This window comes from Chiloscyllium plagiosum, unplaced genomic scaffold, assembly GCF_037043375.1.
Source record: "Chiloscyllium plagiosum isolate Xiang-an unplaced genomic scaffold, Cpla_swu_hap1 HiC_scaffold_13, whole genome shotgun sequence".
Classification (NCBI taxonomy): domain Eukaryota; kingdom Metazoa; phylum Chordata; class Chondrichthyes; order Orectolobiformes; family Hemiscylliidae; genus Chiloscyllium; species Chiloscyllium plagiosum.
The window spans coordinates 45,164,192-45,177,721 of record NW_028270151.1 but is presented as its reverse complement, the minus strand read 5'-3'; the positions used below and the strand labels follow the sequence as shown (position 1 = coordinate 45,177,721).

Genomic DNA, 13,530 nt, shown 5'->3' with positions numbered 1-13,530 from the left:
CAAGTGATTCTTGAAGCAATGTGGTGGGCGGCACGGTGGCACAGTGGTTAGCACTGCTGCCTCACGGCGCCAGAGACTCGGGTTCAATTCCCGCCTCAGGCAACTGACTGTGTGGAGTTTGCACGTTCTCCCCGTGTCTGCGTGGGTTTCCTCCGGGTGCTCCAGTTTCCTCCCACAGTCCAAAGATGTGCAGGTCAGGTGAATTGGCCATGCTAAATTGCCCGTAGTGTTAGGTAAGGGGTAAATGTAGGGGTAGGGGTATGGGTGGGTTGCGCTTCGGTGGGGCGGTGTGGACTTGTTGGGCCGAAGGGCCTGTTTCCACATTGTATGTAATCTAAAAAAATGGAATATAAGGCCTTTATACCCTCAGACTACATACGAGGATACTGCAATGATATTGTGAGCATTTCTCTTAAAGACACACTTACATACTGACCATGAGATGTATCTTGACAGACTGTCCATCATTTATAACATGCAGCAAAAATGTTACCAACAAGTAAAGAGAATTTTAACAGTTTGTTTTGAAAATAATGTGCAGGATTTAAAATTCAAAATGTTTAACGAATCATCACTACTGTACAGTGTTGCTATCTTTCTGATGAAAATATTGCTCTCTAATTGATAATTCTTTTTTTTTTTGAACAAGCAGATTGAAACAGAATGAATCATAGATGTACACCTTAAGATTTTTCACGTAAGTTAATAAGTTGGACATGATCATAAGGTCTTCTTTCAAAGGTGCTTTTGAAATAAACAGGAGAAAGGTGCCACATTGTTTTCCATTGACTTCTACTGTCTGATTGAAAACATTTCACATTGTGTGGCCTGCATGAAACCAGTGCACAATAATCTGTCTATGTTATAATGTCAAACAATGATCCATTGATTCCAAGGTCAAATTTAAATGTTAGAATCGGGATAGATGATGCTATCTCTGAGAAAAGGTCCATTGTAGTTGAATTTTGATTCAGTCCTTCAAATGAAAACATTGGAGATTTTCAAATTACAGCATTTCTCACTGATAAAATGCTAGCAATCTATCAAATAAGTCCACTAGCTAACTGAAAACAATCAGCAGATTAATCCAATAAACCCTTAAAGTCACAAAATACTTTTCAAGTTCTGAAAATTATCTCTTTATACCTTTAAAAGTTTCTAACATGAAACATTGTAAACTTCATCAGCTAATTAAAACCTATGCAGGTAACAGTATTAAAATTGGCCAAACATTTTACTGCTTTATTTCACTACAGTTACCTTGTGTTTTCGTTTAAATAAGATCTCCGCTCTAGCCATTGAACAATAATCATGATTTGGAGATGCCGGTGTTGGACTGGGGTGGACAAAGTTAAAAATCACACAACACCAGGTTATAGTCCTACAGGTTTATTTGGAAGCACTAGCTTTCTGAGCACTGCTGAACCACCTGATGAAGGAGCAGCGCTCCAAAGGCTCGTGCTTCCAAATAAACCTGTTGAACTATAACCTGGGGTTGTGTGATTTTTAACTTATTAGATTGGTGTTAGTCCTGATACTTACATAGCCAAGGAATGTAATGTTTGTACATAATAGTTCATTATAATAAACATTAGTTGGGTTCTTCAGTACAATAATACCCCATGTTACGAGAGATAACATAAGCATTAATACAATAGGTAAACTATCCTATTGGAGGAAACTTTCTTTAAAACTAATTCCTTTATAACTGTTGATTCTAACAACCTAGTGTTGAATTTTCCCTACACTGTGGAGGCAGTAAGAGTGGGGTGCGGGGAAGGGTGTCATGTAAACTGGGGGAGTTATGTTGGAATTGTTTGCTGACACATTGTCAGTGCCAGGAAATTTCCCGGATAAAAGCTGGCAAGTGGATCGTATGCCTGCTTCACTGAGGCAGATAGACAATTGCTCTCTTTAGGACCTCAATTTAGTGCAGTTTTGCATCTATGTTGGTACTTTGCTGGAGGTCACCAGCTTGATGATAGCCATCCTACAGGTTGTGTGCCTGAAATAGAAATAGTTGTGGAAATAAAGGCCAAACTCATGAACCAATAATCCTTGTGGATGGCTTTTCCTACAATTCCTGAGGGCATACCTGTTTGGCCATCTGAAAATTATCCTTGACATCCCTTAACAATAGGAGAAAGTGAGGACTGCAGATACTGGAGATCAGAGCTGAAAATGTGTTGCTGGAAAAGCACAGCAGGTCAGGCAGCATCCAAGGAGCTGGAGAATCGACGTTTCAGGCATGAGCCCTTCTTCAGGAAGGAAGAGAGCTTCTTCAAGGAAGGCATCCATGCAAGACGATTCGCAGCAGGTTAAAATCTTCTAGGAGAAAGTGAGGACTGCATTCCTGAAGAAGGGCTCATCCCCGAAATGTTGATTCTTCTGCTCCTTGGATGCTGCCTGACCTGCTGCGCTTTTCCAGCAACACAGTTTCATCCCTTAACAATGCCAACCACTCCCAACCTGGCTACTGAGGCTTCATTGCTATAGATTGAGCATGGGTGTCGGCCTCAATATATTTATGATTTGGAAGAGCCAGTGTTGGACTGGAGTGGACAAAGTTAAAAATCACACAACACCACGTTGTCATCCAACAGGTTTATTTGCAGGTGCTAGTTTTTGAAACACTGCTTCTTCATCAGTTGTGGGGCAGGACCATAAGACACAGAATTTAGCAAAAGGCTACAGTGTCATGTGGCTAAAATATATTAAACAAACTTAGATTAATCCTTTAGAATGGGTTTGCTAGTTTTGTTTCATTAACATGTAAATCCCAGGACTCCTTTTAAGTCATATTCTCAAGATAACTTCAGGTTTTCCAACAAAATGTGTCACCTCAGCTCAGACAATGCATTAAAGTTGTGAGGTTAAAGTCTATCTGTACTCCCATCTTGAGTCAAACTGGTTTTATTTCTAAAGTGGGATTTACAGAATCTTACATGGATTGGCTGTATGTTATACATTTTTGAGCAGAACAAAATATAATTCTGCAAGTACAGCTTCACCCCATAAACTTATAGGTGTGCGCATGCAAGAGAGACAGAGTGAATGTGTGTATGTGTGTGGGTGTGAGTGCATGTGAGAGAATGTGTGTGTAAGTTTGGTAAAGTATGTGTATGAGTGTGGTGGGGTATAAATTTGTGAGAGGGTGCATGCGTGGGTGTGAGTGTGGGGGTTGTATGAGTGTGCATATGGGAGAGAACTTGTGTATGATAAAGGGTGTGTGTGTGTGTTGGTGCAGTGGGGTCATCTGTAGTGTGACATGAAACCAAGATGTCAGTTGAGGCCGCCCCCAAGGGTACCGAACTTGGCTTGGCTATCAGCCTCTGCTCGGCTACTTTGCGTGACAACCTGTCCCGAAGTCCACCTTGGAGGATGGTCACCCCGGAACACTGAAGTGTTCTCCAACTGGGAGGGAACACTTCTGTCTGGTGATTATTGTGTGGTTCTGGATTAGTGGTGCTGGAAGAGCACAGCAGTTCAGGCAGCACTAATCCAGAATCTGGTTTCCAACATCTGCAGTCATTGTTTTTACCTCGATTATTGTGCGGTGAGCATTTATCCCTTGTCTGCTTGGTCTCGAAATTGTACCATGCCTCGGGGCATCTTTGCCTGCAGTGTATGAGACAGATGACATTGGCAGAGTCACATGAGTATCTGCCACGTATGTGGTGGGAGGCATCCCACATTTAATGATTGTGAACGTGTAGACACTCTGACATGTCTTGCAGCGGGTGCCAGGACAGGATTGTACGGTGTTGTTGTCGATGTTGTCCTGAAGGCTGGACAATTTGCTGTGAACAATGATCTGTTTAAGATTTGGCGGTTGTTTAAATGTGAGAAGTGGAGGCGTGGGAATGGTCTTGGCGAGATGCTATTCAGCTCCCGGGAAGTACTGGACAACGAAGGTTACCCTATCAGTTGCAACTTGTGTCTGTGTCCTGAGGAGGTCATTATGGTTTCTCACTATGGCATGTAGGAACTGGCAGTCGATGAGTTGAGCATCGTACCCTGTTCTTATGAGGGCATCCTTGAGCATCTTCAGGTGCCCGTCATGTTCCTCCTCATCTGAACAGATCCTGTGAATACACAGGGCTTGTCTGTATGGGATGGCTGTTTTAATATGTTTCAGGTGGAAGCTAGAGAAGTTTAGCATCGTGAGGTTATCCTGAGGTTTGCGTAGAGTGAGGTGCAGAGGTGTCCATCCTTCATGGAGATGCCTGTGTCCAAGAATGAGACAGATAGTAAAGAGTAGTCCATGGTGAGTTTGATGGTAGGATGAAACTCATTAATGTCACTGTGTAACTGTTTCCATTAATCCTCACCATGGGTCCAGAGGAAGAAAATGTCATCAATATTACTGGTGTATAGTGTCGGTTGGAGGTCCTGTGCAGAAAATAAGTCTTGTTTAAACCTATGCATGAAAATGTTGGCATATTGGGGTGCAAACTTGGTGCCCATGGCTGTTCCATGTGTCTGGATGAAGAACTGGTTGTCAAAGGTGAAGATGTTGTGGTTGAGGATAAAGCGGATGAGTTGTGGGACGGTGCTCGGAGATTGGCAGTTGTTGGTATTGAGTACTGAGGCCGTTGCCGCAATACCATCATTGTGGGGGATGCTGATGTAGAGTGCGGAAATGTGCGGAAATTCCTAATGTGATGAGGAATGTTCTCGGTTCGACTGGTCCGTGGGTGCTGAGTTTCTGTAAGAAATCTGCAGTGCCGTGACAGAAGCTGGGGATCCCCTGTACAATGGGTTTCAAGATGCCTTCAACATAACCTGAGAGGTTCTCACACAGGGTCCCAATGTCTGATGTGATGGGATGTCCTGGTATATTGGCTTTGTGTATCTTCGGAAAGCAGTAGACATTGCCTATACGAGAAGTACATGGGATGAGGATGTGTCGGGAACTCTGAGGGACTGGATCAAAAGTCTTGATCAATGTTTTTAATTCATGGGAGTGCTCTATTAACTCAATACATTTAAGCTGGAAAGTATTTCAGGAGAGATAGATTGAAGTCAAAAATGTATTTCATGCATCAAAACTGACTGTTCATGTATCATTCTGAGGTGATACTCCTGAGGCAATTCTATTTCATTGATTAGCACAGATAATTCTAATTATAAATCAGTTTTATAATCGAATAGATAAGTGATTATTTTCTCATTTGAAAGTTCTAATCCTGTGAGATAGTTCCAAATACAGATGGCCAAAATAATATTAATTATATTATACATGGTGAAAATCCAGAAGGGAAATCAATCCAATTGGAATACCAATGGTAGCACATACTTAATCATAGATATAATTCTGCAGATATAATTCAGGTACGAAATAAGTTTTTCGAGCCTTTTTCAGTTCACTGGAGAGCGACAAAGCAGCTGCACTATTGACAAATGTTTTACCATTCTACTTGTCTGAAGTTGTGAATATTGCTCTGGGACAAGCTGACAGGTTTTGAGCTTAATCTGTTGTAAAATGCAAAGGCACTTATCTGAGAATGCGTTCAGTGGAATCACTTTAAATTACTTAGAAATAGGTTCCTGCTTTAGTCTTTCTAAATCCAAAATCGAGTTTGGTGCAGCAATGATATAACTGATTACTTAGTGACAGACAGGTACAATTTGTTTCCCATATATACCAATGTGTACTAGTGGAGTCATCTGTAATCTGATACTACGTGTACTACATTACCAGCAAGAAAAAGGATTGCAAGTCTCATTTAACATTAATTTGGCACTAATTTCAAAGGTCTCTGTCACTCTTTGTTCTATCTATAACTAATGTGTCTCTTATGCTGTTTGGAGTTATCATTTACTACTTCCTCTTTTCACTTTAGTATAGTGAAAGTATAATGCAAGTGTCAGGAGCAACAGAATGGAAATTCCTCCTATACTCATCTATTGCCTGTGATAGTTTCAGTGTGACAGACTGTGCTTTAGGTACAGCATTTACACAATGTGGCACTTGTGACATAAGTAAATTGAAAATCATTAAGTTTTTGATTTATTTCTTTCCTTCATTTGATGTTAATGTAACAGTAAGGACTTTTTAACATTCACTTATAATATTTCTGAAGTCCTAAATTTGTTGGTAAGTATTGGCATAGCAAAGAAAATGTGGGAAATATTTATCAGTCTGCAAAGTTTGTGGAGACAGAAACAAAGTCAGTGTTTCAGATCTGGGTGACCTGATAAAGGTTTATAAAGTCATGAGGGATATGGATAAGATAAATAAACAAGGTCTTTTCTCCAGGGTGGGGGAGTCCAAAGTTAGAGGGCATAGGCTTAGGATGAGAGGAGAAAGATTTGGAAGGGACCTGAGGGGCACCTTTTCCATGCAGAGGGTGGTGCATGTATGGAATGAGCTGCCAGAGGAAGTAGTGGAGACAGATATAATTATAATATCTAAAAGGTATCTGGCTAGGTACATGAGTAAGAAGGGTTCAGAGGAATATGGGCCAAATGTTGGCAAATGAGATGAGATCAGTTTAGGATATCTGGTCAGCATGGATGAGTTGGACCGAAGGGTCTGTTTCCTCTATGACTCCATGACTACCAGTGGTAGATTCCTTGTTTTTGGAGGTGCTCAAAGAACTTCCCAGAAGAGAATGTAATGTCTCTGGTGGCATTCTTAACCATTGCACTAACAAGGGATTGAAATGTTGGGGAGTTACGATACATCCTTGTTTTACACCATCAGTTAACACAAACACATTGGACCTCTTGCCACAGGAGCTAATATGTTCAAGCATACTACTCTACCGTAGATGCAAGGTTTTAACAAAACATGTTTGGACATCCTAGTTTGGAGAACAAATGTTAAAAAACAGGTCAACTTATATTATCACTTTGGGCTGAATCTTACATTTTTTTTAGTTAAAAAGCAGTTTCATGGAAGGTTTCTCTTCATAAGGCTGAGCAAGTTTTCTTATTACAACTTATCTAACTTGCCAAATGAACTGCTTACCCTCTTTGGTGATACCTCTCACATCTGATTCTGGCCTCATTCTCTTACTTACTGTGTACAGACTAACTTGCAATTGCTGGGATATCCCAGAATGGACCAGCACATCAGGGGTGAGGGGTGAGAGTCAAGGGTTATTGTTGGAAAAAGAATCAGACTCTCCACTTTAGTATTCAGGACTGGGCACCTGAAGCTGAGGGGAAAGGGAAATGACAATTGTGAAGGTGGTGGGGTGTGCTGCAACAGCATCTGTAAGGAGGGGATATGGTAAAGCATGATAAGAAGGGGGTAATGCAGAAGAGGCCAGCATTTGGCCGATATCCCTTTAAACCCTTCTTATTCATGTATCCTTTCAGATGCCTTTTAAATGTAATAATACTAACCTCCACCACTTCCTAACATTAGATTACAGTGTGGAAACAGGCCCTTCGGCCCAACAAGTCCACACCGACCTGCCGAAGCACAACCCACCCAGACCCATTCCCCCACATTTACCCCTTCACCTAACACTAGGGGCAATTTAGCATGGCCAATTCACCTAACCTGCACATTTTTGGATTGTGGGAGGAAACCGGAGCACTCGGAGGAAACCCACGCAGACACGGGGAGAATGTGCAAACTCCACGCAGAGAGTCGCCTGAGGCGGGAATTGAACCTGTGTCTCTGGCGCAGTGAGGCTGCAGTGCTAACCACTGTGCCACTGCGCCACCCGTTCCTCTGGCAGCTCGTTCCAAACACGCACCACCCTCTGCATGAAAAAGGTGCCCCTCAGGTCCCTTGTAAATTTCTTTCTCCTATGTCCAGTCAGGCACAGCCTGGCTTCAATGGAAGTCCTTGGCAGGGAATGACCACGCCTAGTGTGGTTGCTTCAAATGTGTGCTCTGGGGGCAGGCAGAAATGTGGACAGGTGTGCACTCATGAATCAGTTGGGTGTGGCTATGAGGCAGTGTGAAGCCTATGGGGTTTATGCAAAGAGCTACAAGAAAAGGATTTGGATCTTTGGGAGGGTGACTGTTACATTAAGGAAGAGGCTGCAAGCCTTTGGCTAAAGAGCTCACAGAGCATCCAGAGGATGCATCAGGCTCTCAGCATAGACCTTCATCTATGGAGCTTCATCTGTGGCCAGGACAGATGCCTGATACTGTCACAATGCCATTCAGCTACAGAGAGAGACAGAGAGACAGAGAGAGAGAGAGAGAGAGAGACTAACAACCAGATGTAAGGTAAAATCTGCGACATTTATACAAAAATGCAAAGTTAATTACAATGTATTAGCGCTCATGCCCTCAATAGGTCATCTTCTTCTCTCCATCCCACTAAGTCTCAGTATATTCGTTGGGACTAACCCTGCTCAGTGGTTGAGCCAGTCAGTCATGGAGGTTTGGTCAGGTGACCATGGCAGCTCTTTTGTTTGGATAGGTCAGACATGGCAAGAGTCTTTTTGACAGTGGTATGTTGACCCCTCCTCCCAATGTTAACTTTGGAAGACTTACAGTGGACTCAAAACCTTAACACTGTTTTTTTGACTCTCCACACAAACTGCCAGTACTGTTGAGTTTCTCCAGCAATTTCAGATTTTATTTTAGTAACACTGATCTTGGTTTACCTTTGGCAAGGCACAGTCTAAGCTGGCCTTGGTAGAATTCACTGTAAAATAGTGATCAGAAACAGGTTGCCTCTCAGCCTGGGTTTTCCTCCAAAGCCAGCCCACTTTGTTGATAGGTTAATGTGGAGTTCTGAGGACAGGGAAGTGTGGATGCATGACCAGCTCAGACATGCTCACCTCATCCATCCATTGAACAACTCATGCTATTCACATTCCAACTCACCCATTCATTCAACCCCATTCATTCATGCACATACACTCGCTCACTTAGCCCAACCCACACACTCCCCAGCCTCACTCTCTCACCCACACCCAGTCACTCAATCAATTGTGAAACTCTTTTGTGCAGGTTCATAGCTCCTAGAAAGTGGAGTTGCAGGCAGATAGGACAGTGAAGAAGGCGTTTGGTACACTTTCTTTTATTGGTCAGAGTATTGAATACAGGGATTAGGATGTCATTTTGCGGCTGTACAGGACATTGGTTAGGCCGCTGTTGGAATATTGCGTGCAATTCTGGTCTTCTTCCTATTGGAATGATGTTGTGAAACTTGAAATGGTTGAGAAAAGATTTTCAAGGATTTTGCCAGGGTTGGAGGATTTGAGCTAAAGGGAGAGGCTAAACAGGGAGAGATTGTTTTCCCTGGAGCGTCGGAGGATGAGGAGTGACCTTATAGAGGTTTACAATATTATGAGGGGCATGGATAGGATAAATAGACAAAGTCTTTTTCCTGGTGTGGGGGAATCCAGAGCTGGAGAGCATAGGTTTAGGGTGAGAGGGGAAAGATATAAAAGAGACCTTAGGGGCAACTTTTTCACGCAGAGAGTGGTACGTATATGGAATGATCTGCCGGAGGAAGTGTTGGAGACTGGTACAATTGCAACATTTAAAAGGCATCTGGATGGGTATATAAATAGGATGGGTTTGGAGGGATATGGACTGGGTGCTGGCAGGTGGGACTAGATTGGGTTCGGGATATCTGGTCGGCATAGACGAGTTGGACCGAAGGGTCTGTTTCCATGCTGTACATCTCTATGACTCTATACTCTATGACATGAATTGGGAAATCAAATTGTGCAGTGTAGCGGCTTCAAGCCTTTAGTTTTGAAATTTTTTGGTGGTAAAGAGGCATATACCTGTTCTGAATCACATGCTACAGATCACCATATTGGATTGGGATTCTCTGTGGACATCTAAGACATACTCTGTTTGCCAGTCAATATGAACAGGTACATTCCCTACATGATTGCTTTCAGAGGTGTTCATTTTTTGGGGGGGTCTTTGTTCCCAATGTCTTAGGTATTTGTTTTAAATAATGTACATTGGGGCAGAGTGCCAAATACTACAATTAAAAGAAATCTGCTCTTGTGATTATTTGAACTGTCGTGACTTAAGTTTCTAGAGAGATCATTTTTTGGATCATTAGGCAGGAAGACCGGTAGCTCAAGTTAACATATGTTTTTGTTTAATTTCAGGTTTTATTCTTTAATTGATGTCAATTTGTAGTCTCCAGTTCTCTGAATCCACATGAAAATGAAACACATAGCAATTCCTTCCATATCACAGATGTATGAGTGCTCTCCATTTTTGCTGATTCAGCATGAATAAATATTGTTAAACAATACATAAATATTAATCCTTTTGGAAAGCTGATCAGGGTGCCAAAGTTAATAACTTAAGAACAAAAATAAAGGGCCTAAATATTAATTAATCAGTCAATGACAATGTCAGCAATACTCTGCTGTCTTAGTTACAAAGTTATGGTTTAAGTCCCACTCCAAAGGATTCAGAACAAAATTTAAACTGTTACTCCAGTTAGGTATTCAATGACAGATAATAGATGTTCTATATTTCAGATGAATCATAATCCGAGACTCCACCTATCTTCTTAACAGATGCAAAAGATCCTATGCCATTATTTGGAAGAAGAACATGGCAGTTATACTGAGTGGCTTAGTGAGGATTAATCCTCAATCAAATTCACTAAAATGGATTATCTGTTCATTATCACATGACATTTGTGGGAGCTTTTTCTGCAAAATGGCTTTCATGTTCATACCTTTCAAGTGTGACAATAGCTGGAATGTTCCATTATGGATTCTAAGTACTGCATCAGGCACGTTAGAGGTTGTTAGTGACACTCAGGTCTGAGGTGTGTTTTCTCATGTGATGCTGTGGTTTTCAGCTCATCACTTTATACCTACCAGTTGTTTGTAAGTTGACTGATATATTTTATGGAGCAGTAAGGCAGAAGAGTCCCACAACAAACTAGAACCTTCCAGTATTGAAGGTTCAGATGTCAGATTTAAAGGGTACCTCAAAATCGCTGAATAGCTGGACACCCACATTCAGCCCCTGGAGATGTTCACAACATGCAGAAACAGTACACCACTTCAGCAAGATCTCATTAGATTGTCTGTCTGCTTCAGGCTACCCTTGAAAGAAGGGAGGCTGTCTTCCCTAGTGACAGCAGTAGGAAGCAGTAGGCAGTGTGGAGCAAGCACTTCTGGCCCACACAAGAGGACTCAGTTCAAGTACAGAAAGAGGATGCATAATTGCCTAGGCACCACCACAGTAAGTGATGATGTTGTACTCTCAATACAAGCTGACACTCATCAGTCTAACTGTGCCAATGCATGCGTGCACGCGCATGCACAAACACACACATATACACACACACACACACACCTCACAGGCATTTTGCCTGCAAGCCTCAGTACCTCATGGATGATGTGCGCTAAAACGTTGACAGTCATGTCACACTGTCAGTGCTGCAGCTTTTCACAAGTAGTGCACATCCAAGTCATTTATTGGATTGGGCTCAGGAGCTGGCATGGTTATACATTCTCAAAGTACTCAAATACCTATCGCAATCACACTCAATCCTTATCTTTGTGTTTGCAGGACAGCAGGAGAGTGAGGCCGCTGAACAGAGGAAAGTTGCTGGATATATGAATTTTCATGCCATACAAAGAGCAGACTTTAGAGTCGGTAGGGGAGGCCTGTGACCATTTCTGTGCTGATAGTGAGATAAGAATGTCACAAGAAACCAGTGAGGAAACGTGTACTCTGCTGTTCACAGATATACAGGCAGTGTCAAATATTTGTCTCAATAAGAGACCGTATTGTTCAGCAATTAATTCTTCCTTTTCCCCACTACAGTTACCAGCATCCACTAGAGATAAAGCATAAGGCATCACCAACTCTGAAGATCATGTCCCTGAAACCTAAGAGCGCACACTAGCACTGGCACAGATTCACCTGCACCTCCACCAGCACAGAGACATGCAACTCTGTCGGCCCTCTATCTACAATAGACTCACAATCTGGTTAGTTTATCACTGAATCGAGTCCACAGCTGACAAATGAGCAATTAGAAGACTGCTGAAGAACAGGCACCCACAAGCCCCATACGCCTCTGCACTCAGCCATAACAGGCACATACGTACAGAGACAGACAGGGCACCATCAGGTTGTGCTGCCAGAGCCCCTCTTGACATTACAGCAAAAGACAGGAGGAGACTGTTCAAGTTCTGAATGCTGTCATTTCTCCGGCATGCGAGCATTCAGCTGCCTCCAAGGAAAAGTTGCCAGCCTTCTTTAATACCAAGATCCAGTAGATCACTTGATGGCTGCCAGATTTGTGCTGAACCTGTACTCCATCACTATAGCCATAGATGTTCAGCATCAAAGGCAAGGCACAGACTCAGAAATGTAGAAACTAGGAATAAAAATAGGCCATTAAGTCCTTAGAGGTTACTCTGCCATTCAATATGATCATGGTTAGTCCTCTATCTCAATGCCATATGCCCAGTTTTGACCCATACTCCATGATTCATTTAAAATCCAACAGGTATCTAGCCGTTTCTTGAATATATTCAGTGAGTTCTGTGGTAGAGAATACATAGGTTCTCTACTCTTTGAATGAGGTAATTTGTAGAATGACACCTAGATCCCTTTCTACATCCATACTTCCCAAGATTTCACTATTTAAATAATAGTATATCTTCCTGTTTTTCACGTCAAAGTGTATAACTTCACATTTAGTCACATTGTATTGCACATGCCATGTGTTTGCCCACTCACTTAACTTGTCCAAATCACCTTGAAGCCTTCTTGGATCCTCCTCAATACTCACAACATTCTCCAGTTTTGTGTTATCTACAAAGTTGGAAATATTTGTGCTTGGTTTCTCATCCAGGTACGAGCTGAAAATGTGTTGCTGGAAAAGCGCAGCTGGTCAGGCAGCATCCAAGGAGCAGGAGAATCGACGTTTCGGGCATGAGCCCTTCTTCACTTTCTCCTCATCCAGGTAATTTGTAAATTGTAAATAGCTGGGGCCAGGAAGGCAATGAGGCACCTTAAGCTCTTTCCAGGTGGCATGTCTTCATCTCAAAGTGTTAGGAGTGTGCCAAGTGTCACCACAGGCAGGAGAAGTATTAGTCAGATGCCCAGAAACATCATCTCAGCACTTTCCAAAGGTGTTCCTGCCTCTCAATGTCTCCTCTACCAATGATCCATTGCTGGCAGCAGATCAGAGTGAGCAAAGTGTATGGAGTCAGTGCTCATTGGCTGTGCTACTGAAAGCACATCAGTGCACTTTTCCATGGACAATAAATATCTTTCTTTCAGAATTGTTGCAGGGAAGCTTTTGTAAACTTGGCTTAGCATGACAGACCTGCCAACATGCCTACCCCCATTATTCCCTATCCTTCCCCTTGACTGGATAGAGCTTTCAGAATTTGAGAAGGTTACCCTGCATCAGTGCTGTCCCTTGTGGATATCATCTAATTCCATTACTCCAAAGGTGCATCCATTTTTTCAGACATCATGAGATTGCATACAGCCCACAGTGTGCTCTAGCATAATGATTTCATGAATCTCATAAAAATGGATACCATGAGTTGGGAGCTATGCTGGTGCATTGGAAATAGCACCCAGCTGATCAGATTT

The 13,530-nt window shown here is 42.4% G+C and overlaps 1 long non-coding RNA gene across 1 annotated transcript in view; it reads left to right on the top strand.

Annotated features, from left to right (window-relative positions):
* LOC148148312 (uncharacterized) overlaps nt 1–13,530 on the top strand; it is a 62,487-nt gene that overhangs the window by 34,022 nt on the left and 14,935 nt on the right. Inside the window, exon 2 of the long non-coding RNA XR_015759028.1 lies at nt 12,779–12,889. This is a non-coding gene — a long non-coding RNA (uncharacterized LOC148148312). The remainder of the gene's footprint in view (nt 1–12,778; nt 12,890–13,530) is intronic.